Source organism: Nannospalax galili, unplaced genomic scaffold (genome assembly GCF_000622305.1).
Source record: "Nannospalax galili isolate Female #2095 unplaced genomic scaffold, S.galili_v1.0 scaffold6, whole genome shotgun sequence".
Taxonomy (NCBI): domain Eukaryota; kingdom Metazoa; phylum Chordata; class Mammalia; order Rodentia; family Spalacidae; genus Nannospalax; species Nannospalax galili.
In genome coordinates, this window is record NW_008355036.1 from 943543 (window position 1) to 965855 (window position 22313).

The 22313-nt window shown below is 41.4% G+C and overlaps 1 protein-coding gene across 1 annotated transcript in view; it reads left to right on the forward strand.

The window, feature by feature from the left end:
- The window catches only part of Prdm10 (PR/SET domain 10), a 143836-nt gene that overhangs the window by 6659 nt on the left and 114864 nt on the right, over positions 1-22313 (forward strand). The window lies entirely within an intron of this gene.

Here is a 22313-nt window from a genome sequence, read left to right on the forward strand (position 1 = left end):
ACACGTGTGCGTGCCTGTGTGTCTGTATGTGTATCCACACCTGTTTGCAGGTGCACAGGCAGAGGCCAGGAGTGGATGTTGATATTATGGACATTTGAGGGACACTTGGCTTGTTATGTAGGTGCTGGGACCTGAACTTCAGTCCTTATAACTGCACAGCAAGGGCTCTTAACCACCCAGCTATCTCTCCAGCAACTTCTCTACCATCCTTTTTTATAGAGTCTCCCATTGAACCTGGCGTTCATTGATTGGCTAGACTGTCCAGTAAGACCCACGGGATCCTCCTGTCTCTGCTTCCCAAGTCTGATATCACAGGCAAATGCTGCCTGGCTTTTTATGTGGGTTGTGGGAATGTGAACTTAGTTTCCCACAGTGCACAGCAAGCACTTTACCCATTGAGCCATCAGACTATTTCCTAAAATGACATTTGTGAGCTCATCATCCATTAAAAAGTTAAGCATAATCATCTGCATTTCCCCAAACTTCTCTGCTACTTACTGATTTTTTTTTTAAGTGCCGAGTACTGAAACCAGCAATTCTAAGCATGTGCTCCTGTGCTCTCAGCCCTTATTAATTTTTGTAGTTTACCATTCATTTCTTAGAGATATTTCTAGGAGAAAGTTGAGAAAATCAAACTCACATATTTTTTTTCTCCCGGAATTTAGCAGAAGGTCATAAAACAGAAAAAAGGAAAGAAAAAGGCTATCATAGTTTGAGTTTGTGAACTACCTTGGATCAGCTCCTGAGACAAGTGTCCATGTGGTAAAATATCATCTACAAATCCCATTTTTACTCCTGGATTTGAAAATGTAGACAGTTTAGCCCTGATCTGCTTCCATAGCTGCATTTCCTTTCCCTATCCTTCCAGGAGGTTTGTTACAGTGCAGTATTTCACAGCATGGGCCCCAGGAGCAAAGGAACCCGCATTCATGGCTGCTCAACTTTCTGTCTATGGTCTTGGCAAGCTAACGTCTCTGAATATACGCTTCCTTATCAAATAATTTAACTCAGTTCTCAGTTATTAATACCAGTCTCAGACTATTATGAGGATGCTTGCTAATCAGTCACCAGAATGGTTCAGTAGCAAAGCATATGGTACTAAGTAGTTCAGTAATTGTTTACATGACTTGGACTTCACTCTGTTCAGCCAAATTGGTCTTCCCACTGACCTGTAATCATTTGGATTTTCTCTTCATATTTATTTCTCTTCTCTGTCTCTCTCTCACTCTTGTATTTTATGATTCTAGGGATCAAACCCAGGCTACGTTTCACTTCTTACTCAAGTTAAAATGTTCTCGTCAATTACCTCCTTTTGTACTGCCAATCAAAATCCCACCCATTCTTGAAAACAGTGACTACTAGATTTTCTTTTTCTGTTTTTGAGACAAGTCTCAACAGTGCTGCCCAGGCTGACCTTGAACTCCTGTGCTCCGGTGGTCCTCCTGCCTCCACTTCTCAGTTGTTGAGACCATAGGCATTCACCAAGGGCTCGGATGGATACATTTTTTGGTAAAGGATCAGGTGGTAAATATTTTTGACCTTGTGTGTGATACAGTCTTTGACAGAAATACTCTTCTGTTCTGGGAAGTATGGCTATGTTTCAGTAACTTCATTTTGGACCCTAAAATTTGAATTCATACATTTTTCATGTATCATGAAATATATACTTCTTTTTTATGGTTTATTCTTTTTATTATTTTATGTGTATAAGTGTATTGTTTGCATGTAGGTAAGTGCACCTGTGTCGACCAATAGCCTCAGAAGTCAGAAGGCATTGGATCTCCTGGAATTGGAATTATGAACGATTGTTAGCTGCCATGTGGGTGCTGGGAATCAAACCCAGGTCCTCTGCAAGAGCAGCTAATGCTCTTAACTGCTGAGCCATCTCTCCAGCCCCTGAAATATACTTCTTTTGAGCACCTCCAACTATTTAAAAATATTAAGCCCAATCTTAGCAGGGGTCAGAAACCATCTGCAGCTATGGTTTGCCGCCCCTGTACTAGAGCAAGCTGAAATACCCCCCCAAAAAAAATCAGAACCTTGCTGACCATTTCGTTGCAGAGTGACCCTTCTGGCTCAGGAGGTCCAAGTAGGAGTTTGTACTGCTTTGTGGTAATAGCATTATTGACTGTTGTATGGTGATTATTTTTGCTTTTCTCTTGCTTCCTAAACAGATTATAAATTCTTAAAAGCAGCACAGTTTTAAGCTTTCTTCACATATACTGCAATACAAAAGAGTATTTTCACTCCCTAGGTTCTAAAATGTTTTGAAGAACAAAGGAGTAAATAAAATGAACTTTGAACAACCTTCAAAATGGTATCTGCAGTTTTTCTTTCTTTTTTTTTTTCAAAATTATTTTTTTTAAATTTAAAGGAATAGAAATTTGTTAGGAATCTGAGTCCTTAATCTTGCTTAGCAAATATGAGGCCCTAGGTTCTGTCAAGAGTATGTTGATGGGGAATATAGTTTTTTTAGCTCATGAACCTAGAAGCACAAAGTGCAAGAGCATGGTGCTGCCACTTGGTGAGGGCCTCCTTACTGTATCATTACATGTGGGAAGCACAACATGGCAAGATCCAAAATTCTTTTTTTATTTGTTTTTTTATTTTATTTTATTATTTTTATTTTATGTATATGTGTGTATTGCCTGCATGTAGGTAAGTGCACCTGTATTGTGCAGTGCCCGCGGAGGACAGAAGAGGCTGTTGGATCCCCTGGGGCTGGAGTTACAGGCAGTTATTAGCTGCCATGTGGGTGCTGGGACAGCTAGTGTTCTTAACCGCTGAGCTATCTCTCCAGCCCCTGTTTTTGTTTTATAAAGAGAATATCTTACTATATAGCACTGGCTGGACCAGAACTCATTATGTAGATCAGATTGGGCTGGAACTCAGAGATCCACCTGCCTCTGCCTCCCAAATACTGGAATTAAAAGCATGTGCTACCATGCTTGGCACCAAAAATTTATTTTTTCAAGATTCATTTTATTATGTGTGTGGGTATGCACACATGTGCAGGTGTCCATAGAAACCAGAAGAGGGACTTGGATTCCCTGGATTTGGAGTTAAAGGCATTGTGAGTTGCTGGATGTGTGTCCTGGGAATTACACTCTGTTCCCCTAAAAGAGAAGCAAGTACTCTTAACCGCTGAGCAATCTCACCAGCCCCCCAAATTCTTATTTTTGAAATAAAATGCCACCTTGATTTTAACATTCCTTGAAGAACCCTGAATGCAATTTATTGGGGGTTATTTCAGTCTTGTTGCAAAACCACAATTATGATCAGCCTTAATATAATGACCTTCCAATAGAAGAATAGCTGAAATTCCTTCAATTATTGCTTTGTGTTTGACTTATTATTTATATTAGTACATAGTAATAAAAATATTAGCACATAGTTTTATAAATTATATGTGATGATGGGTTTCATTATGACATTTCCATACATATATAGAATGTATTTCGATCATCTTCGTCCTCATTAGCCTCTCTTGTCCCTTTCCCTCTCCTGTTGTCCTTTTCTCCTCCCACTGTTTTAAAATGAGGGATGCTTACTAAGAGGTTATTTACAGGAGCATGGGCACTTACTACTGGGTCCATGACTGAAGAAAAAGTCTTTCCCGCTCCCATCAGCCATTAACTGCCTATAGGTCTTCAGGAAAAGGAGGGTCCTTGTGAGCCCTTCTCCCTTGCCACCATTAATTGCTTATAAATCCTCAGGGATGAATGGGGCCTCTTGAGTCCCTACCCCCTCTATGACAGGATGTGGATGAGGTCAATCTTGTGTAGGTAATCACAGCTTCTGGGAGCTTATGAGTGTAGTGACTGTGTCATGCTGGGAAAACAGCATTCCATAGCATCCCACCCCTCTCTCTGGCTCTTACATTCTTTCTGTTTCCTCTTCCATGTTCCCTGAGCATTGGTATGTATGATAAAGATGCATTTATCTCTTAGCATTCAATAATCACTTATTCTCAGCACTTTGACCAGTTATGAATTTCTGCAATAACCACTATCTGTTACAAAAAGAAGTTCTCTGACCAAAGCTGATAGCAGCACTAGTTTATGTGCGTAAGCCTAAATATTTAGAAGGCAGTTTGATGGATACACGTCTATTTAACAAAACAACAATAGTAGCTTCCCCACTAGGGCCCATGATCTCCTCAACCACAGGCTTTTGACCAGGTTTACAGTACCTGACAGGAATTCTCTCCTGTGGAGCAGGCCTCAAATCCAACCAGAAATCAGTTGGTTCCTCTCATAACAGTCATAGCATTGTTGCACCAGTGGCACATTTTGCCTCTCAGATTGGTAGTGTAGCACGTAGGACCTACAAATGAGTAAGACTGTTGATGACTCTTCTCTTCCCACAGCCTACATAGTACCTTTCAGCACTATGAAAGCTAGTGGCCAGAGAGTACACTTCCAGTCTAGTGCAAGACTGATTTCTTTGTGTCTCCTGTAACCAAAGCTCATGGTGTGTTTGACTAACTTTCCAAGGCACCTATTTGTGCTGAATTCTTTCTTTAAAAAATTATTTTCATTTTCTGTGTGTGAGTGTTTTCCCTGCATGTATGTAAGTGCACCCGTGTTGTGTGCTAGTCACGCAGGTGTCAGATTCCCTGGAGCTGCAGTTACAGATAATTATGAGCCACACTGTGGGTGCTAGGAACAGAACCTGAGTCCAGGAAGAGCAGTCAGTGCTCTTAACTGCTGAGCCATCTCTCCAGCCCCCTATATTAAATTCTTAATATGTGACATTGATAGAACAGTGTTCAATTTTACAAAGGGAAAAGGTGATAGATTTAGTGAATTAGACGAGGGAGAGACAGCCTATAGGAGCAAGAGGTTTAGATTCTCAGTCTTAGTGGTGTGTATATTAATGAGTTTCACTTTTGTCATCATTTATTCACTTTTTCCTTTATTCTCTCAAAGTTGATGAATTGAAAATTATTCTGGATTTGTGTGTATGTGATGTTAAGGATGGAACCCATGCTAGACAAATGCTCTACCACTGAACCACATCCCTAGCCTTTCAGCCCCTGCATCTTAATTACTTCATCACTTATAAATATAAGGACCTATAAGCATTGATGTTCAGAACACTTTTTTATGTGACAGTCAAGCCCTTTCAAATGCCTTAGACCTATTGAAATAAAGTATTTTGTAGCTACAAAATAATAACTCTAGAATTAAAATGAAACTAAGTCATTGTGTTTTGGTGGACTTTGTTTCATTTAGGATCTTTGCAAATGCAATATATTTATTATACTTATACCAAACTCCTGGTGTCCTATTCAGCTTTTTATCACTAGAACAAATACCTAAGGTAATCACCCTATACAGAGGAAAGGTTCATTTCGGCTCATGGTTTTGGAGGTTCTGGTCTATGGTCAGATGCCCTCTGGCTTTTTGGCCAATGATGTGGCAACTGATAGAGTAAAGCCATTTACTACATGGCCAGGAAGTGAAAAAGAAGAGTCTAAGGTTTCACAGTCTTCCTTGAGGGCACCCTCCCCCACTGACCTAAAGGACTCACTTCTTTTTTTTTTAAAATATTTTATTATTTATATTTTATGTGTATGCGTGTATTGCCTGCATGTAGGTGAGTGCACCCGTGTCATGCAATGTCCGCAGAGGTCAAAAGAGGCCATTGGATCCTCTGGGACTGGAGTTATGGACAGTTGTTAGCGGCCATGCGGGTGCTGGGATTCGAACCCGGATCTTCTGCAAGAAACCGCCGAGCCATCTCTCCAACCCAGAACTCCTTGAAGTTTTGACTACCCCCCAGCAGTGCTAAGCTGGGACAAGCTTTAAATGTGGGCTTTTAGGGATATTGAACTAAGCCATGGCACCAAGTAGTTCACCAAAATTTTTTTGTCTTTTTATACATCCTTATAAAATACCTTCCCAGGGCTGGAGAGATGGCTTAGTGGTTAAGAGCGCTGGCTGCTCTTGCAGAGGACCTAGGTTAGATTCCCAGCACCTACATGGCAGCTAGCAACCATCCTAACTCCAGTTCCAGGGGAATCCAACACCTTCTTCTGACCTTCAAAGGCATTACATGACATAGGTGCACTTACATACAGGCAATACACTCATGCACATAAAAAAAATTATTTAAAAAATAACCTCCCTAGCTGGGTGTGGTGGCGCATGCCTTTAATTCAAGCACTTGGGAGGCAGAGGCAGGCAGATCTCTGTGAGTTCGAGGCTAGCCTGGTCTACAAAGTGGGTTCCAGGCCAGCTGAGGCTACAGGGAGACCCTGTCTCAAAAAGACAAAAAAAAACCCAAAAAACCCCAAACCCCTCCCTTCCAGGCCCATGGTTTTCAACAATTATAAATTGTAGCAGATACATTTGTGTTGGGGAACCCTGCTGTTAGGGTTGCAGATCTCCATGTTCGGATAGCCCTAAGGGGCTCAGTGCCAAATGGAAGAGCTCCCCTTTTCAGCAGGGGGCCTCCTGCTCTCTTCCTGGCTCACCTTGAAGTGCTGCCAAACACAGATGCCTTATCTGAAACATGACCTCTGGCATAGAAACTACCAGGTTTTTTTCTATATGATAATCAGGCATTGTCTGATAGTCTGGAAGATAGGAGCCCACTGCCACATGTAAATAAAGCATACTATGAGCACCTATCAACTGAGGCTTTTGCTACTGCCTCCACACTATAAATTCCCTAATTCTCCCACTAATAAACGGAGCTGTTTTCACTGTGTCTGGAGCTGTATTATTGCTGTTCACTGTGCCTGTGATCAGTCTCCCCGGAAGGGCTGTCTTCTGTCAGTGCTCACTGGCCATCCTGACCCCGTTCGCCGCTTCTGCTCTCCCTGCCCTTGTGGGCTGGTGGCCAACGACCCGTGAAGAAAGGGAGAGCCCCCTGCACATTTGTATATTCGAGGTACTAGAGAGCAGCACTTTATACATGCTAGGCAAGCCTTCTACCACTGAGCTATAGCCCTATCCCTGCATATATATTCTAAATTGAAAGAAGTATGTGTAAGATTTTATAGGAAGACAATCTAAAAGTTTATCAAGTGACTGAATAAAACCCAATTACAGGAGTTCAAGAACTGGATATTCAATGTTAAAAAGATAGCAGTCCTTTGTGAATAGATTTATAGTGTAGACCAACAAAAAGTTAAAACTAAAGGGCAGCTAACTCTTGAAAAACAAGTTGAGAAACTTCTCTGCTAGAGACCAGGAACTAATACTTAAGACAATGTAACCTGCTCTCAGCAAGTTAACGGAACACCACAAGCAGTCGGGAAGTAGACTCGACATTATTCAAACACCCAGGAATCATGATGGGTGAAGAGCAAAACTAGAAAGCTTTAGGAAGTGAATATGGAACAGAATCTGCATGACTTCTGTATAGAAAAGAGACTCAAGCATGTGCTAATACAGTGACAGGTGAAAGTCTAGAACAGGCACTTTAGAAAACGAGAAGCCCACATCTGAGAGATACAAGAAAAACTGTGCAACCTTATAAATAATTAAGGAACTGTAAATTAAAACGCAATGCTAAATTCTATTCACCTACATTGAAGTAGGCAACACCAGATCCTAAGGGTACTGAATAATAGTGACCTTCATGCCTGACTGGTAGGACTGTGTGACTATTTGGGAAAATAGCATTATTACCAAAGTAAAAAAAATAAGCCAGGTGTGGTAGTGCAAGCCTTTAATCCCAGTACTCTGGAGGCAGAGGCAGGCAGAACTTGTGTTAGTTCAAGGTCTACATAGTGAGTTCCAGGCTGATCAGAGATACATAGTGAGACCCTGTTTCAAAAAAAAAAAAAAAAAAAAAAAAAGCCAGTCTTAGTGGTGCATGCCTTTAATCCCAGCACTTGGGAGGCAGAGGCAGAGGTAGATCTCTGAGTTCAAGGCCAGCCTGGTCTACATAGTGAATTCCAGGCCAGCTGGGGTTACAGGGAGACCCTGTCTCAATAGGCATCCCCCCCCAAACCAGAAAACAGAATGGGTGTGGGTGCAGTGCACTCCTAATTCCAGTGCTGGAGGGAAGCAGAGATGGGAGATCTGTGATACTGGCTGGCCAGTCAGCTTAGCCTGCTCAGTGAGCTCCAGGCTAGTGAGAGACCCTGTCTCAGAAACAACAACAAAAAAAAGGTGGATAGCACCTGAGAAACAAGGTTGTCCTCATGTCCTCATGTCCTCATGTCCACTCACATGTGCACATACATCTGTACATACATAAACACACACACACACATTCACAAGCATTGAAAAAGCCTATCCTAATGTTCCGTGTCCTACTGTTAGGAAAATACTTGCATATAATAAGCCCAGAAAAAATTTGTTATTCCCATGGTATGGATTGATTCAATTAATATTGAGGGCTACTATGTTCTGTGCACACAGATTGTATGTACAGATGCTCTTTGTTGAACAATGCTGAACAAATGGTATTTGTTTTCCTCTTCTGCTGAATATTTTTTCCTATGAAGTTTCTAATGAAATCTTCCATCCAATATGTTCTCCAGTACATAAAATAGTGTTACATATAGAAAAGACATTTGATAAACACTGGGGCTTTTTGTTTGTTTTGAGACAGGGTCTCATGTAGCACAGGTTAGCCTTGAACTTACTGTGTAGCGGAGGAAGATGACACTGAACTTCTGACCCTCCTGCCTCCAGCTCCCCAGGACTGTGATTACAGACTTTTGCCACCACACCTGGTTTATGCGCTACTAGGGATTGAACCCAGGGCTTCATGAACACTTGGTGAACATTCTACTCACTGAGAGTCATTCTCAGTCCTCAACATTGTGCTTTTGAAAAACGCATTTGAGTTTTTACAGTGGGAACCATTTGAGTCAGGTGGACTTAGTGTTACATGCCAATAAAGGCAGGTGGAGGTAGGAGGACTACAAGTTCAAGTCTGGCCTGGCTTCCATGGCAAGACTCTGTCTCAAAAAAACCACCTAACACATACATATCCCCCCGTTTCCTTCCTTCTCCAATGGGAACCCTTCACTATGGTTTTGTAGTTACCTAGCTTTCTGACTATTGAGCAATTTGCTCAATTAAAGCTCTTTGTGGGTTGAGTAAATTACAACCTCGTCTAGTTCCCTTGAGATGCAGTCTAGCCTTGCCATTGCATCATCTGGTGGAAGATGAAGAGACAGCAGCAAATGTAAACCCTGCTGGGTCCTCGCTTTGTCTAAGGTGAAAGTTGTTGCTGCAGAGGGAAAAGAGGTCCAAGCTCTGTGGTAATGGGTCTGGAGTTAAACTCCCCTTAGTGCTTTGACCTTGAACAAGTAACCATTCTTGGTTGTGGTGAGGATGTTTTTGAAAGCCAGTATTTAAAGGGCATTTCACAGTGCCTGGCACCTGAGAGATACTCAGTAAATGGCAGCAGCTGTATTATTACTATTCCACTACTTGTTTACTTAAGTAACATCGAATGTTCACAGTCTGCATTTTGAATCAATTGAACTATGATTATGCTGATTTTTAAAATAAAGAGCTGCATCTGTCAAGGGATTCCAATATTGTGATCTCATTTAACTCTTTTCAGTGCATGTGTAAATGAATCTAACCTGTAGTCTTCACCAAATAATCCAGTTAAACATTTGCAAAGAATAGTTAGGGCTGAGATTAAAAAACAAAATAAAAATTTATTTGTGTATGTGTGTGTCTGTGTCTGTGTCTGTGTGTGTAGATAGGTAGGCACACTCATGGCATAGCACATTTGTGGAGGTCAGAGGACAACTTGCAGGAGTCAGTGCTCTCCTTTCTACCACATGGGTCTTGGGGATTGAACTCAGGTTGTCAGGCTTGGTAGCAAGTGCCTTTACCCATTGAGTAATTGTGCCATCCATGAGGACTGAGATTTCCAAATGTGAATGTTTGTCTCTCTATGAAGAAGAAAAAAAAAATGCTAATCATATAGTTTTAAAATTCTATAATTTTGAAGTTAAATATATTTTCTGGTGAAATACATCAGGTAAGACAAAACTCGTGCCTATAGTAAAAGGTATTTATTCCCATGTCGATTGTTTAATAATGAAAATAAGACTTCTGGATAAAATGTTTCCTGGATAAAATGTTTCACGATCTAATAGCCTGTGGTAGCCATACTCTAAAGTTAACATAATTAAAGGCTGCAGTATACTCTGTACTATTGGTATATAGTAACAAATATCCTACTTTCTGTTAACAATGGACCTGTGAGTTAGGTAAGACAAATGGTATTTCAGTTATCAAGATAATGAAATCTTGTTTTCATAGTTTTGGTTAGAGGCAGGCAGATCTCTGCAAGTTCAAGGCCAGCCTGGTCTACATAGTGAGTTCTAGGACATCTGGGGCTACAGGGAGACCCTGTCTCAAAAAGACCAAAAAAAAAAAATTTCATTTTATTATTTTTACTTTATGTATATGCATGTATTGCCTGCATGTAGATAAGTGCACCCATGTCATGCAGTGCCCTTGGAGAACAGAAGAGGCTGTCAGATCCCCTGGAACTGGAATTATGGACAGTTGTTAGCTGCCATGTGGGTGCCGGGATTTGAACCTAGGTCTTCTGCAAGAACAACCAGTGTTCTTAACTGCTGAGCCATCTCTCCAGCCCCATAGCTCTTAAGAGAGGTTTTGTGTGTATGTGTGCATTTTTTTTACAATGTTTGTGATAAACACACGCTTTGCATATGCACAGCATGTGTCATACCACTGAGCTGCCCAAGATAGAGGTTTGTGTGTGTGTGTGTGTGTGCGCGCATGCATGCATGCATGGGTGTGGAAGCCAGAGGTCAACGTTGTGTCTTCCTCTATGTTCTCAATCTTATCTTTTTGAGACAAGGTTTCCTGCTGAACCTTGAGTTCACCAATTTGACAAAAAGCTGTCCAGCAAGCTCCAGTGATCCTCCTGTCTCTGCCTTCCCAGTGCAGGATTACAGGGGTGAGTCACTTCACCCAGCTTTTTATGCAGGTGCTGGGGCTCCAAACTCAGGTCTTCATGATTGCATAACAAGCACTTTACCAACTGAGCCATCTCCCCAGCCTCCAAGATAAAGGGGATTCTCTATTGGTTGGTTTATTCCTCCTCCTCCTCCTCTTCCTCTTCCTCCTCTTCTTCCTCCTCCTTTTTCCTGTGCTAGAGATAGAATCTAGGGCCTAGTACATTTTAGGCAAATGCTCTATCGCTGAGCTATATCCTTAACCTAAGGTACAGGCTTTTTTTTAATGTTTTATTATTTTTATTTTATGTATATGAATGTATTGCCTGCATGTATGTGAGTGCACCCATGTTGTGCAATGCCTCAGAGGTCAGAAGAGGATGTCGAATTCCCCTGGAACTGGAGTTAAGGACAGTTTGTAGACGCCATGTGGGTGCTGGGAATCAAATTGTGTCCTCTGCAAGAGCAGTCAGTGCTCTTAACCGCTAAGCCTTCTCTCCAGCCCCCGGGTACAGTTTTATAAATAAGTGCCTTAATATATCATCTACCTGGGTTTATCACCTTGTTAATACTTGTTTTGCCATTTTGTGTTTTACATTTAGCTATGGTTGAAGAAAGAGAATTTGATGAGGAAAAACAGGTGAGGCCCTCATTAGCCTGTCTGTGGGGGCTGTGAATTAGATTCTTAGTCCTGATTCAGTCTCTAAACAAAAGACCATACTTTTCAGGAGTCAGGGTACAGCAAACTTACTGAGGAAACAGCTTACTACTTCTACTGTGCCTCTGTCTACATTGCCTAGGATTTTATTGTGAGGCATTGGATGTGTGATGTTTGAGGCATACTTACCACCCAAAGCCACCTACAGTTTTTCAGGCTGCAGAAAATCCACTTGAAAGTCTACTTAGTTACTGTGACTGCTACTTCAACTAAAGAATTTGAGCCATACGGGTGGAGTAGTGCATGCACAGGCGTACCGGGCCACAGGTGATATCTGTTTCCCTGTGCTTTCTGCAAATGATGCTGCTGTTCAGAAGGGAGCTGAGGGGAAGGTGCTGGGAACTTTGTAAATCATAGTGAACAGCATGGTTGCTCAATATTCCTCCGAATCATTTGCAGCCAGCTTTCAGTCTTCAAATGACTTCCATGAGCCCTATTTATTCTCATGCTTCCTCATTAGGTGTCTGGTACTGATTTACTGTGACCATGTAGTAAGTGGAAGCTGGAAAGCAAATTCCCCAGGGAGCAATGTAGTTGGCAAAGAGACCAGTGAGTTCATCCTTACCCCAGCCCTTCTAAAATTCTAAGACATAAATTAGACCTCACAGATGTATTAGAGAAGCTGATGAGTTGCATACTTTGAAGGAAGATGGACAGGATCCTGCTTAGCTTTTGTTTAGCAACAAAAAGATTTTTAAAACTTTTATTATGTATGTATGTATGTATGTATGTATGTATGTATGTATTTATATGAGTGTGTGTGTTTGTTCAAGTGCTTAGGTCAGAAAGCTTGCAGGACTTGGTTCTATGTTTCTTACCATGTGAATTCTGGAACTGAACTCAGATTGTCAGGCTTGGTAGCAAATGCCTTTATCTGCTGAGTCATCCAGCCCAGATTTGTTTTGTTTTTTAATATTTTTTATTTATTGTTATTTTATATGTATGTGTGTATTGCCTGCATGTAGGTAAGTGCACCCGTGTCGTGCGATGCCCGAGGAGGACAGAAGAGGCTGTTGGATCCCCTGGACCTGGACAGTTGTTAGCTGCCATGTGGGTGCTGGGATTCGAACCCGGGTCTTCTGCAAGAATAGTCAGTGTTCTTAACCGCTGAGCCGTCTCTCCCGCCCCTGTTTTGTTTTGTTTATAAGGTGGGGGCTTTGGCCATTGTAAGTTTATGTAAGAATATTTATTCACATCATTAATATGGTTGAGAATTTTGAGCTCTGTGCTTTGCTTGGTGATTGCCAAAATCAGGTCTTAGTCTCATTGTAATCAGTTCTCAAATTACTTTTAGAATGATTTTGCATTTTTCTTTCCCTGTTGTGCAGGAGCTAGCCAGATCTGCCTTACACTAGGATCACACAGGAGACTTACAAAGATTTCTGTGCTTTCTCCTATCTCAGCAATTGACTCTTCAGGGGTCAGACCCTGGAATTTGCCTTTCATCAGCTCCTGCTCCATACCGGTAAAACTAGTTCATGAACTTTGAAACTGAAGGCAGACCAATTGAATGAAATTTAAATTCTTTATTTTTTATTTGTGGCTTTTTTAGGCCAGTTCTAACAACTGATGCTTTAGAAAAAAAAAGTGTGTGTGCATGCACACACATGTAGACACAACATATGTGTGGAGGTCAGAGGAGCCTTGGTCTCTGGTTTTGCTGTTGGTTCCCCAGGCTGGCTGGCTCAGGAGTTTCCAGGGATTCCCCTGCCTTTGCTTCTCTGTTGAAGTAGAGGCAATGGAATTACAGGATTTACATAGGATTTGGTCCTTGCACAAGAGCTTTTACCCACTGAGCCATCTTCCCAGCTCTTTGATTCACCCCCTTTCTCCCCATCACCTCATAGTTACTAGTCCCTAAGCATGCCCTCAATTTCTTATGTTCTGGAACTATCTTAAGGAACTTATCAGCAACACCCTCATGCTTGTTCTGGTGGCAAATTTATACTTTTCTCTCTATGTAAAGACTCTTGATTGTTGACAGATTACTTCCTTGAAAGTTTACATTGTTTTAAACTTTAAACTTTTTGTAAACTTCATTTTATTATTATTATTATTGTTATCATTATTACTTCTATTTTTGGTCTTTCTGAGACAGGGTCTCCCTGTAGGCCTAGCTGGCCTGGAACTTGCTATGTAGACCAGGCTGGCCTTGAGCTCACAGGGATCTGCCTGCCTCTGCCTCTTGAGTGCTGGGACTAAAGGTGTGCATTACCACATCTGGCTTAAACTTCATTTTTTTAATCTTAAAAAAATAAGTCTTGGAGGTGGACATGGTGATTCATACCCAGAATCTGAGCACTCAGGAGGCTGATTTAGGAGGATTGCTTCAAGTTCCAGTTTTGCTTGGGCTGCTTATCAGGTAAAGCTGTGTTTCAAAAAACAAAACAAACCCATTGTGGTAAATTTAATCCCAGCAGGTGGATCTCTGTGAATTTGAGGCCAGCCTTGTCCACATAGTGGATTCCAGACAGCCAGGGCTACATAGTGAGACCCTGTCTCAGAAGACCCAAAACTAAGCAAAACAAGCTTTGGGCTAGAGATTAGCTCAGTGGTATAGCTCTTGCCTAGCACAAACACAACCCACAGCTCCATCCACAATACTTAAATAAATAAAACTTTATTGAGATATAATTCACATACTATACAATCCTCTCATTTAAAGGATACAATTTAGGGCTGGAGAGATGGCTCAGTGCTTAAGAACACTGACTGTTCTTGCAGAAGACCTGAGTTTGAATCCTAGCACCCACATGGCAGCTAACAATTGTCCATAACTCCAGTTCCAGGGGATCCGACAGCCTCTTCTGTCCTCCTCTACATGCAGGCAGTACATGCATACATGTAAAATAAAAATGATAAATAAAATATTAAAAAAAATAAAGGATACAATTTAATGACTTTCAAATATTCAGAACTGTCCAACTGTAACCACAAATAATTTTACATTTTCCTAATCCCCTAAAGAAATCTATATCCCTTAACTGTTACCATTAATTCTCCTGTTGTCTCCCAAGCCCTAGACAATCAGTCAGTTTTCTATCTCAACTGATTTCCCTATTTTGCATATTTCACACAACTGCAGTCATTTATCATGTTTCCTTTTATGACTAGCTTTTTCTGCTTAAAGTAATGTTTTCAGGGTTTATCATGAGCTCTTCCAGGGCTTGTTCATCAGGTTTTCATTACAGTGTTTCAGAGCCACATTACAGTTATGCCTGAATAAAGAAGCAGCCTGACTCAGCTTTTGTTTTAAGGCCGAGAGCAGACCCAAACTGCAGAGCACCTGTTCCTTGAAACTGTGCCCCAGAGCCAGGGCTTCCCTCATTCTTTATTGAAATAGTATCTCCAGCATGAAATGGGGAAGTAGAAGTTAACACCCACCCTTATTTTATCAGAGAATCTTGCCAAGAATATCACACAACAACAAACAGATTTTTCATTGTTTGCAATGAGAAAAGCATTGCTTTCAGGTTTTTTTTTTTTTTGGTCCTTTTGAGATAGGTCTCCCTGTAGCCACAGCTGTCCTGGAACTCACTATGTAGACCAGGCTGGCCTTGAACTCACAGAGATCCGCCTGCCTCTGCCTCCCAAGTACTGGGATTAAAAGCTGCACCACCATGCCTGGCTGCTTTCAATTCTTTTGATATGCAAAGCATGCACATCTATATTCATTCACTATCTTGGGTGGAGGGTCCTGAGAGCTGAGAGGAACATATGGCTCCTGAGCTTGTTTACAGTTATTAACAGTAGCTTTTTGGTTGCAAGGTGAAGGAAGGTCTTTAGTCCATAATTTTAGAATTATGTCCGTCTTGTAAAAGCCATTCCTTATACTTCATCTTGCATACATAATGATGAGTTTCATTATGATATTTATGTACCTGTATATACTGTATTTTGATCATACTTACTCCTATTTTGCTTTCTTGCTCCTGTCTCCTCCTTCCAGTCTCCTTTCTCTTCCCAGCCAGTCCCCCTTCCACTGTCATGCCTTTTTTGTTTTTTTGTCCTTTTTCCTCTTTTTGGTGATCCACTAAGTTTAATTAGGCTTTCTTACAGGAGCATGAATAGTTTTTCAGTTATTTTTGAGACAGAGTCTGCTATGAAGTCCTGACTGGCCTTGAACTTGTTATCCATCTACCTTACCCTCTCATTAAAGCTTCATTCCTTTTTATGAAATATAATATATATATATATATATATATATATATATATAATTACACATTTTATGCATCCCTTTATTAGTTGATGGGCATTTGGATTATTTCCAGTTTTTAGCTCTTATGAATAATGCTATGAATATTTATGTACAAGTTCTTTGGGAAGTATGTTACTCCACTAGGGTTTATTATATCTACATAAGGAATCAGTGGGCCATTTGGTAATTCTTTAGACTTTTGCTAGGCTCTTTTCCAGAGTGTCTGCATCATTATATATACTCACCAACAGCATATGAGGGTCCAGTTTCTCTGTTTTAAATTTTTATTTATTTTATGTGTATGAGTGTATTGCTGGCATGTATGTAAGTACACTCATGTTGTACAATGCCTCTGGAGTCAGAAGAGGGCGTTGGATCCTCTGGAACTGGAGTTACAGATGGTTGTTAGTCATCATGTCGGTGCAAGGATTTGAACCTGGGTCCTCTGCAAGAGCAGTCAGTACTCTTAACTGCTGAGCCATCTCTCCAGCCCCAATAAATTTATTTTTATTATTTTATTTATGTATGTATCTGTGTGAATGTATGCCATGTGTGCCTGTGAAGGCCAGAAGAGGGCTTCAGATCCCCAGGAGCTAGGGTTATAGGCAGTGGTGAGACAGGGCTGCTGGGAACTGCACTCTGCTCCTCTAGAATAGTATGTGCTCTTAAACTCTGAACCATCTCTCTAGCTCTGTAATAGAAACTAGTATATCATTAACAAAGTCTGTTTTGGGGTTTTTTTTTTTTTTTCTTCGTCTTTTTGAGATAGGGTCTCCCTGTAGCCCCAGCTGACCTGGAACTCACTATGTAGACCAGGCTGGCCTTGAACTCACAGAGAGCCACCTGCCTCTGCCTCTGCCTCTACCTCCCAAGTGCTGGGATTTAAGGTGTGTGCCACCATGCCTGGCCCACAAAGTCAGTTTAAAAAAAAAAAATTATGTGTATAAGTGTATTGCTTACATGTAGGTAGGAATACCCCTGTCATGCAATGCCTGCGGCGGTCAGAAGAAGGCACTGAATCCCCTGGAACTGGAGCTACAAACGGTTGTTAGCCACCATGTGGGTACTGAGACTCAAACCTGTGTCCTTTGTAAGAGCAGTCAGTGCTCTTAACCACTAAGCCATCTCTGCGACCCCATAAAGTCAGTTTTGTGTAGTGCAACACCATGGCAGGAAACATGTTGCCTGGTGTTAGATGGGAGCTCTCCAGATAAAAACATATCAATACTTTGCTGAAATTGAGGCCACAAAACTTATATTCAGCTTTTTTTTCTTTTTTTCTTTTTTCTTTTTTTTTTCTGTTCTAGGGATCAAACCCAGGACCTCACACAAATTAGGCAAGTATTCTATGGCCCCTGTTTGGCTATCTTTCTGAAGTTGGACAAACCTTTACTTTTAGTGGAGAGTTTACAATTTGTAGCTTGTATGCCGTGAATTCTAAGTATGTCCTGTTTACACGAGAACCTGGAGTGCTTATTTTCTTATGACTTTCCTCATTCCTTTTAACCTAGATGAACATGAATTGTTCGGGTGTATTAACAGTTATGCTAACGTCCACAGTAATGACAATGAGGAACATTTACGAATGGTTCCTATGTATCACTTATGGCCTTGAGTGCTTCCTATAGCTTTTTTGTTTACATTATTTCATTTTAATTTGCTTTTTAATTTTGGTGCTGGGGACTGAACCCTAGTGCATGCTAACTAACCTCACACTCTACGTATTTCATTTATTTCATAGTTTCACTTTAATGTTCCATAGTTCTATCTGAGGTATAATTATGTTGTTATCATTTTGTAGATGAGGAAGTTGAGTGTGAGAAGTGACTTCCCTCACCTTGCCCCTGCCTCTGGAACTCTGCTGCCTCCCTCAGCAAAGGTATGTGGCAGTGAGGGAGGAGCAGGTTTCCTGAGTAGCTGACCATTGGAAGGGCTTGTTAAGGCACCAAGTATAAAGTAAGAACTTATAGTTACACAAAGGCAGACTGTTGTGTGATTTCCAACAGTTCCCATAATCATCCCGGGTCTCTGACCTTTCCTGTGTACTAAGCAGGTTAGAGGCATGGGGTGAAGAGGTAGGTCAAACATTCAGTCCCAGAACCACCATAGCATAGAATTCCCTATACTTAACTGCAGCCTGCTTTTTTTTTTTTTTTTTTTTTTTTTTTTTTTGAAAAAAAAAAAAAAAAAAAAAAAAAAAAGAGGACGATAAATCTTTCACTGTGATATATCAAAATAAATCTACCTGCCTCTGCCTCTGCCTCCTGAGTGCTGGGATTAAAGGTATGTGCTATCACATCCAGCCTACAGCCTTCTTTTAACCATTGTGAGCTCAAAACTTCTATTCCAGGACATGGAATTCTGGAATGAACCTTGTCATGTTGTTACGGGGGCGTCATGGGTTGTGGGTATGCAACTACTCAGAAACTGTGTAGTCACCCATGAAGATACACACCTTACATTACAACAATTGTACTCCTCCAAGAATTTGTTTCCCATATTTGACGTCCAGCATATTCTTTGTATTTACAGAGACTGATTTTTTAATTTATTTTATCATAACTTAGGAGTAGCTGAACTCTATTTACCTTCTTGGTTATATAGTTACCAAGAATTCAGATCCTCTCAGAATATTCTCATAGAATATAGAAAATGTCACCTATGCAAGTCATGGTGCCACATGTCTTTTAGTCCCAGCACTTGGGAGGCAGAGGCAGGAGGATTTCTGTGAGTTCAAGGCAAGACTGGTCTACATAGTGAGTTCCAGGCAAGCTGGGGCTACAGGAAGACCCTGTCTCAAAAAGATCAAGGAAAAAAAAAAAAAAAAAAAGAGAATGTCACCTATAATTTGCTTTTTTTCCTCCTTCAGTGTTTTTTTTTTCTTTTCACCTCATTAAAGCTCTGTTATAAATCTCAATATCATATATATATGCAGTTTCTTCACTGTGGCAGTAGTTGTAGGCCATCATTTTTAATGGCAATACATTTTTAAATTATGAGACTTGATCCTGAGAGGGTTTTGTTAAGTAGTCATTTACCCCCCTAAGGTAGGAGCAAGCCTAGCACATTCTCTTGGAAGCATTTGTGGACTTATGTGCCAGGCTTGGTTCTAGGTACTTAGGTACTGAGAATACTTTGGTCAGTGAGGTGGCACCTTTTTTTAAAAAATAAAATTATTTATTATTTGTATTTTATGTGTATAAGTGTTATACCTGCATGCATATAAGTACACCTGTGTCGTGCAGTGCCACAGAGGCTAGAAGAGGGTGTCAGGTCCCTTAGAACTGGAGTTATGGTCACTTGTTAGCCACCGTGTGGGTACTGGGATTTGAACCCGGGTCTTCTGCAAAAGCAGCCAATGCTCTTAACCACTGAGCCATCTCTTCAGCCCAGATGGCACGTTTGTGTAGCATGTTGGGAGTGGGTTGGAGACATGCATACTTGTCAAGCATACAGAGCCTTATTCTCTCTTTCTCTGTGTGGGGTATACACATGTTATAGGGCACATGTGGGGGGCAGAGGAAAACTTTTGGGAGCCATTCCTTCCACCGTGTGGAGTCTGGAAATTGAACTCAGGTGGACACCTGCTGAACCATTTGCCTCAGTCCCCCCTCCTGCTTTTTTTTTTTCTCATTGTGGTGCTGAGGATGGAACCCAGGGATGCCTTGCACATGTTAAGCACAGTGCCACTGAACTACATCCTTCCCACCTTTTGCAGTGCCAGGGATGGAACCCAGGACTTCATACAGGGTAGGCCTGTGCCCTACTGCTGAACCATACATATCCCCAGAACCCCCCAGTCCTTAATTGATGATAATGCTTACAGAGTGTTAAAGGAGAGTCACGTGAGAGACAATGACCAAAACAGTCTCCTGAGGAAGTAACATTGACCTTGGCATATGAATGATGAGAATTAGGTTTTCCATAATATTGGCCCAAAGAATCTAGGCAAAGGCAACTATTGCCTTTATGCCAGAGGCCAGTGAGCCTAGGGAGGGTTTAAAGCTACACAGGAGAAAGAACTGGAGAGAATCTGAGCAGTGCAGCTAGTGTAGCTCAGGACAGCAGGTGAGATTGTACAGGAGGTGCCCTGAGATGGGAGGAAGATCAGGGCTGTCAGTGTTAGGGACTCAGGGACAGAGTTTTAAGGAGGATGTAAATACCAATGAAAGGCCCAGTAGGATGAAAACTGTGGAGTGAGCCTTGCCTTTGGCATGTACTCCTCTTTCTTTCTTTCTTTCTTTCTTTCTTTCTTTCTTTCTTTCTTTCTTTCTTTCTTTCTTTCTTTCTCTTTCTTTCTTTCTTTCTTTCCTTTCTGTCTTTCTTTCTTTCTCTTTCTTTCTTTCTTTCTTTCTTTCTTTCTTTCTGTCTTTCTTTCGTCTTTTTGAGACAGTGTCTCCCTGTAACCCCAGCTGGCCTGGAAACATGTAGACCAGGCTGGCCTTGAACTCACAGAGATCCACCTGTCTCTGCCTCCTGAGTGCTGGGATTAAAGGCATGTGCCACCACACCCGGAGGCACATACATTTTTAAAAGTGTATCCTCAAGCTGGGTATGTAGTGTTGTTAGGAAAGTGCTTGCCTAGCATGCACAAGGGCCTGGGTATGACCCTCACTACTGTACAAACAAAGTGTGGTGGCATATGCCTATGTTCTCAGCACTTGGGAGGTGAGTTAAATAATCTCAGGGTGGGCCAAAGAAGGAAATGACAATGAGATGCTCTGTAGGCAACTCTTGAAAGTTTTGAGTACATGTAAGAAAGAGTGGAAAAATACACTGGGAAACTGGGTCAAGGGAGATTTTGGACAATGTAAACATTTTATTGAAATACAACCTATAGGCTGGAGAGATGGCTCAGCAGTTAAGAACACTGACTGTTCTTGCAGAGGACCCAGTTTCAAATACCAGCACCCACATGGCAGCTAACAACTGTCTCTAACTCCAGTTCCAGGAGATCTGACAGCCTCTTCTGTCCTCCTCAGACATTGCACAACACGGGTGCACACACTTACATGTAGACAATACACACATACACATAAAATAAAAGTAATAAATAAAATATTTAAAAAAGAAATACAACCTATGTGTAGAAAACTGCAGACTTGTTTTTTCAGTACAGAAGAACAAACCTAGAACCTCATGCATGATATGCAAATGCTCTATCAGTGACCTAAAACCCAGCCCTCACATACACCTGTACACAGACACAGACACACACAGATAACACACAGTCACACAGACACATACACACACACACACACTTTAAGACAGAGTCTTACTATGTAGTCCAGGTTGGCTTCAAACTCAAGATCCTCTTTTCTCAGCACTCTGAATTCTGTGATTACAAACCACTAGGCCTGGCTTTTGTGTGTAGGGTTTTTGTTTTTGCTTTTGAGACAGGGTTCCACTCTCTAGGCCTGCCTGGCCTAGAACTCTTTATGTAGACCACATTGGCCTTGAACTCATTGAGATCTACCTGCTTCTGCCTCTGAGTGGTGGTATTAAAGTTGTATGCCACCATGCCCAGCTTTAATTTTTAAATGTATGAGAGTGTTTTGCCTGCATGTATATAAATGCACCTGTGCATGCAGTGCCTATGGAGGTCAGAGGAGAACATCAGATCCCCTTGAACTGAAGTTACAGCTAGTTGTTAGTTACCATGTGGGTGCTGGGAACCGAACCTGGATCCTCTGCAACTACAGAAATACACTTCAAAAAAAGTATGTATCTATTTTTATTTTATATATATTAGCATTTTTCCTGCATGTATGTAAGTATACCTGTGCTGGCCCATGAGGGCATCTGATCCCCTGAAACTGGAGTTAGGGACCATTGTTAGCCATCATGTGGGTGCTGGGACTCAAACTTGGGTCTCCCCTGCAAGAGCAGTCAGTGCTCTTAACCACTGAGCCATCCCTCCAGCCCTTGACTTTTATGTTTTGATAAAGATAGGAGATTCTAGTGCATATTTGCTGATGTGAATGATCCCATAGGGAAAGACACTGGTAATGTAGAAGAGCCCAAGATGAAGTCTTCAGGGCCAAGAAGTCCTGGCTCCAGAGCCACCTGGGTAGGAGGCTGGTCTTTGGTTTGATTGGGGTATTTCCTCTGTTGTCACTGAAAGGGTCAGTGAGTTTGTGTAGGAACTAGGTGTGGGGAAGCAGAGGGAGAAGCTGCCTGAATGGGTCTATTGAGATAGAGGCAAGGCTGAGGAGAAAGAAGGAAATAAATAGTTCATTTTAGAAGTGAGAGCCTAGGGATTGGAGAGATGGCTTAGTGGGCAAAGTGCTTGCCAAGCAAGCATGACAACCAAAGTTCAGCACAGTAGTTTGAGCCTATAACTTAGAGCTGGGGTAGAACAGGCAGGAGGATCCTGGAGCTTACTGGTCAGCCAATCTAACTGTTCCGTGAGTTACAGGTTCATTGAAGAGACTCTGTTTCAAAAAACAAGGTGATAAAGGATGACACCAGATAATGAT